Source organism: Acomys russatus, chromosome X, assembly GCF_903995435.1.
Source record: "Acomys russatus chromosome X, mAcoRus1.1, whole genome shotgun sequence".
Classification (NCBI taxonomy): Eukaryota; Metazoa; Chordata; class Mammalia; order Rodentia; family Muridae; genus Acomys; species Acomys russatus.
Window position 1 is genome coordinate 124200393 of NC_067169.1, and position 6000 is coordinate 124206392.

General features: G+C 34.4%; 1 protein-coding gene across 1 annotated transcript in view; it reads right to left on the reverse strand.

Annotated features, from left to right (window-relative positions):
• Nucleotides 1–5737, reverse strand: part of Mtcp1 (mature T cell proliferation 1) — a 53544-nt gene extending 47807 nt beyond the window's left edge. The window contains exon 1 of the mRNA XM_051141704.1: nucleotides 5568–5737. The gene's annotated coding sequence lies outside the window, so the exon portion shown is untranslated. The remainder of the gene's footprint in view (nucleotides 1–5567) is intronic.
• Nucleotides 5738–6000: the final 263 nt, after the last annotated feature.

The following is a 6000-nucleotide window of genomic DNA, read 5'->3' on the forward strand; positions in this document are numbered from 1 at the left end:
CAAAGCTAGAAGTAGCAGCTGGGTGGTGGTCTTCAAAGCTCTGGTCACCACACATCACCTCATGGTTTATGGAAATGAGGTAAGTGTAGTACATGTCCAATGCTTCTTTACTTTTATTACAAAGAACCATAAATAGAAAAATTGCGAAATAGTCTTTGTAAAGGCCTGTCTACCTTTTACTTCCATTAGTGAAAGGTAAACTAACCAAATTACATTTTTTCTTTCACTAATGATTGTATCTTTGAAATAAGTATTCTTATAAATATACCAGTTATCAACTACTAAAATACCCACTGGATAATAAGGTAAATAATAGAATAGATATTGAATATTTAGATTACCCTTCAGATTATTTATACTGGGACCCCTACCCACAAATGTATTACTGCATAACTGCTTTACTTTTTTGAGGGAGACTCAACATCTGATGGTATTGTATGTTCACATGCCTATTTCTTCCACAGAACAGCTGAAATATTCTATAATATTATTTTTCTATTTCAAATTCATAAGCCTTTAATTTTAGTAAGCTTTGGACTAAAAATTAATGTTCAATAATTGGTTGTATTTTGAAACTTATTGTAAAGTAATGGTAATTACACAGAATACTATCTATAGAATAAAAAATACATATGTATAATAATAGGTGCCTCGACAAGAATCATATTTACAAAGAGATTGGTAGCTCTAAAAATGTGAGGAAAATTATGGGGGGGTCAATTTCAAATAAAATATATCAACCCAAGTGGATATCACAAAATAGAATGACATCCTTATCCTACTACATATAGAAAACCATAAAATCCACAAAGATGAAATATGGAGCATTACATTTAAAGTCAAGGAAAATGTAGGTAGCATTTTGATAGGAAAGACATGATAAAGCTAATTTTAAGACTATAATTATAGAAAAACAGGCACATTTCAACATATTTAGTATTAAATCAAATATGATATTTACTAAAAAATCTGTATTTCAAAAAAATCTAATATAGAAAAAAATTTAACTGTTTTACATTTATATATTTATTGTTTGTATGCATGGTCAGTCTTGGAAACAAGTGCCTTTACCTATAGAGCCATCTTGCTTGTCCAGCGCATTCTGAATGCTGGAATTAGTGTTCACCGCCTCAGCTGAATGTTTTGTTCCTATTATAAAAATTAGCTTCAAGGTGCATACAGAAAAAAAGCAGCTGTCATTTTAGTTGGTGAGATACATAGATATATCATTATTTCATTATTTTTGTATCATTCTGCAATTTAGAATGGAGAGGGGGGGAGGTTAGATAGAAAGTCTTGAGAGCAAAACATTTAATTAAATGAATTAATAAACTGCATCTATAAATAAAACTAGTCTTTAAACTTGGTACATTATGTTTGACAGCGTTTTATTCAACATCTTGCCTCTCGAAGCTCTTTGTTTACTTTACACAACTTCCTGGATAAAAGTGTCATAGAAGGTAAGATGAGTCTTTGATGGAAATATTTCTATGTGACAAAGAAGGAAAATATCTGAAAGCTATTCTTTGTTCAAGAAAATGCTTCTAAATTATTAAGGATGTGATGTGGTGAAAATTTCATGGATGTAATTAATCCCTTAATTCATTGACACAAATTTGAATGCTTACTAGTTTATTAATGAACCTCTAGGTCTTTACTCAACAAGGCCTTATCCAGCCTACCAAAAATTGTCCTACATTCTTTTCTTTATGTTACTTCCTTGTCTGAGTTTCATTTATTCCACTTCTCACTAACTCTTTTGTTTTGTTTTGTTTGGGGGTCAATATGCTCTTTCATTCCACATCCAAAGCACAGAAAAGCTGAACTTTTTGAACTTCCGACACCTAGAACAAGACCTGATTTGCAGTAGGTACTCAATGACTGTTCGGTGAATTAATAAATTGATGAATAAAGGTACATTTTAAAGTTGTGTAGCTAGACATTGACGTCCTAAGGCCTTTTCCTAGTTTCTTTGTGAAGTATGGGGTAGGATCATTTGCTGAGGGTAGGAAAGTAAAAAGGAGGTATAGGAACAGGCTGGGGACAGTAAAGAAAATGGTAAGAATTTATAATAGTTTTTATTGAACACATGAAAGAAGCTCATAAAATTACATTTTTTTTCTGTTCAATAATATAACTATCAACATATCAAAGATTTAAGGAAATAAAAAATAAGCTTTAACAGAATGCTTGAGAATTGTCAGATTAGATTAATGGGAAAAAATCTAGCTTTTATACTTCAAATCAAGTACATTAAAGCTTTCACATTTGTTGATATATTGTAAATAATATCACTGAGTTAGAAATAACATACCTCATTTTTAGGCTATACTATGTCAACATTCATCAGACGATATAGCAGGTACCTGAATGAAAAGTCGCTCGCATACAGAATGATCTCATCTGACATCACAAAAATCAAGAGAGGGTCAGTAAATACCATTAATTTGTAAGTAAACACTGAAGCACATGTAGTTGGCTTTGAAATTTGTGCAAAACACAACTCTATATTAAGATATATATGTCATGGTGCTTCTCAAACTCTTAATTTCTGATATTTATGGTTTTCTTTTGTCTTTTATAGGAAACATGGTGTGATGAGAACTATGAATACCAATGAGCTTCTAAACACACTTCCAGTCATCCAAACCCAACTTGATGCTCTTCTTAATTTTAATGTGAGACCTTTTAAGAATATTAATGAATTGTATAATTTAACTACATCTGGGAGAATGAATCATCTTTAACTGTTGTGGTAATTAGAGAATTCTTTCTTTTTTAGGCAAATCCTGACCAACTCACCAATAGGATCATACAGTCTGCTTTTATACTGCTCTTTAAAGATTCTGTTCGCCTTTTTTCAGCTTATAATGAAGGGATCCTTAATCTTTTAGGGAAGTTAAAAGTTCTTTTTTAAAATTTCAATTATTTTTAAAAGAAATGTTAAGTGTAATTTGTAAAAGTATTTTTATCTTTATATTTAGACATACTTGTTGTAGGTTCAAAATAGATTTTGAAGGCTATGTAATTTTAAATAATGAACTATCACTACATTATACATTAAGGAAATTAGTGTATATCTCACTTTCCTCTTATGTTACTTATTGTTTCTGTTTTTAGACAATTATTTTAATATGAGGAAGAACCAATGCAAGGAAAGTTTGGATATTTACATCAAGTTTCTTGGAAGAACAACCAAACTGACAGAATTCCTAAAGGTTGCAGAGGTTAGAAATTCATTTGTAGCCAATGATTTTCTGTTGCTTTGTATTAGTTTAATATCACCTTTATTTCAGTATCAAAAACAATTTCAAAACTAGATCAAAATATATATGACATAAATCTTTCTAGGCACTGGGCAATAGAAATGGCAGGTCTGTGGTGAGTGAGAGAAATAAATAATAGCAAAGTATTTTCCCTCATGCTCAGTGTAATCCAAGCAAAACAAGGTGAATCACTCCTAGATAACTGACAGGAAAACTTCTAAAAACCAAAGGAAAAAACCATAAATTATCAATGAGGGCAACTGTGTGACTATTAGCTGACTTCTACTTGAAAAGTTACAACACATTTGCATAATAGCTAATATATAACTTAGTTCTTCCCCAAATATCAAAGACTCAATACTGGCAGGCCTCTTCTTTTAGAGTCTATCCTTAGGATAAGTATAATTTTGTGCTCAAATGTACATATGTTTGCCTGGCATTTTTTTTAAATCTAGAAAGACATTCTTGAGGTACTTTTTTATTTTATATATACACAGTGGTCCATCTGTTACTTTTTTATTACTACTCCTTACAGTTATATGTATCCTTTCTTCCTCTTTTTGTGAATTCAGGAGTTTGGAGTTCAGCAGAAAGACATTCCATATCTTTCTCAGGTCAGTGGCAAATTGTACAGAAAGTGACTTTTTGTATTTACATGCCCATTGTATTAGTAGTCATCAGAGATTCTTTTGTCATAAAGTGATGTGTGTATATCTTGACTTACCTTAAGTTACACACACACACACACACACACACACACACACACACACACACACACACACAATGTCTTTTGGTATAATAGATCATGCTTTTTGAGTGGACAAAGCTGGTTATTTCTTAAAACTGCAAAGTGGTAGAATGTTAATGCCTGTCCCATAACAGTGCTGCAAGAATTAAATGAGATCAGATTTTTTTTCCTTCCCCAGAAACTGGGGCTAAGTGGTTTTGATGGAGACGGGGATAATTACCTGTATATCCTTTATGTCTTTAAAATTGGCACAATTTCTGATGTTCTTTTGGAAGGCATTGATTTTACAATACTGTTTTATTTAGATGGGGTGAACTGTTTCAGGATTAAATTCAAGGCCTCTCACATGTTAGTCAAGTTTTGTACCACTGAATTCTACGACTAGCCCTTCTGTCTGTCCATGGCATTCATAAAATATTCCTTTAAAATTAATATGCAAAGTAATGAGTTTTATTATGGACTTTTCATATGCATTTTGTTTTTGTTGAAATTTTCTCCTCTTTACTCCCCCCTCATCATGTCTCTTTCCTGCTGGTATCCATCCCCTCCCCAGAAGCTACTCTTTTGCTTTTATGTCACGTATATCCTATTGCTCTTTTCTTTTTTTTCCTTCCTCCTTCTAGGAAGACTTTTTTTTCCCTCTGAGTATCTCTTCTTATGTCATGACCCTCTCTCTCTCTCTCTCTCTCTCTCTCTCTCTCTCTCTCTCTCTCATATCTATATATGAATCTTTAAACATACATAAAAAAACTTCAAACATATATAAAAACTTTAAAACTAGTCAATTTTTACTTTTTCTTTTTTGAGACAGGGTCTTAATAAGTTACCCAGACTGGCCTGCAACTCAGCTGTGATCCTCTGGCATCATCCTCAGTGGAGGAATAACAGGCCTACACTACTATGCCTACATTTTGACTAATCTTTAATGAGATTTAGCTACAGTTATAGGCCTAGAGGCCAGGGCAGAAGGTAGGACAGATCCTGATGGGGAATGGAATTTGTGGAGTATCTGTATCATCTCCAACAAAGGACTCCAACAAATTCCTTGAAAAATCTGATTATTTAGAACATTCACAGTCATTCCTTGAGGCATCTCCATCCTATGGGTTCACAGTTAGAACCACTGTTGGCTGAAATAATACTGGCCTTCCTTAACAAGCAGCCAGACAATTCCCAGTAGTAGGGAGACAAAGATAAAATGAGAATGTTTAGGTTAGTACAGGAAAAGACAAAAGAAAGACAACTTCATTACAGGAAAAGACAAAAGAAAGACACAACTTCAGTCTTAGTCCCTGAGAAAAGTAAAACAAGCTAGGATCATGGCTTGATATCTACAGATTTCGCTGCCCTGATTTTTTAAATTCACATTGGCATTCCTTATCCTGTGGAGGTCCCAAGGGAAGCAAGGGGATCTTGGCTGAAAACTACAAGCTCTACCGTTGTTGCAGCTCTCGCAGCATGTACAGCCTGAGTTCTAAGGAGACATCTGCCAGGAGGACTATCCAAGAGGAGGGCCGTATTTCCAGTATGCTACCCATGTCTTTCCTCCTTACCTCAGTCTCTAGGATAGTTGTGTCAGAAAGGTGGAGCACATGCATTAAAGATTCTGCAGGAGGCAAATGAGGGTCTTGTTGGTAGAAGCTCCTGCAGGTCTTCAGGTATTTCCTTGCAAATTAGCTCTGTTTACTGGAAGAGCTTCCTTATCAGACTCCTGGGCCCTGGGCCCCAGCCAGTACAGAAAATCTTTTGTCAAGGCCTCCAGCTGGCAGAACTACTCCCCAGTTGACTGGCTGTCTCAGGTACTCTGGAAACCCTGGAATGGAGTGAAATTCTCTGGGCTAAGTGGCAGAGTGGACCACAAGAATGTTAAGACTGAGGTCAGCTCCACCTTGTGCTACTTGGTCAGTGTCCTTGACAGAGGTCTCTGACAAACACAGTGCCAGTTCAGACAAATAATTGCTAGATTCCATGGAAAGCTGTTAAAGT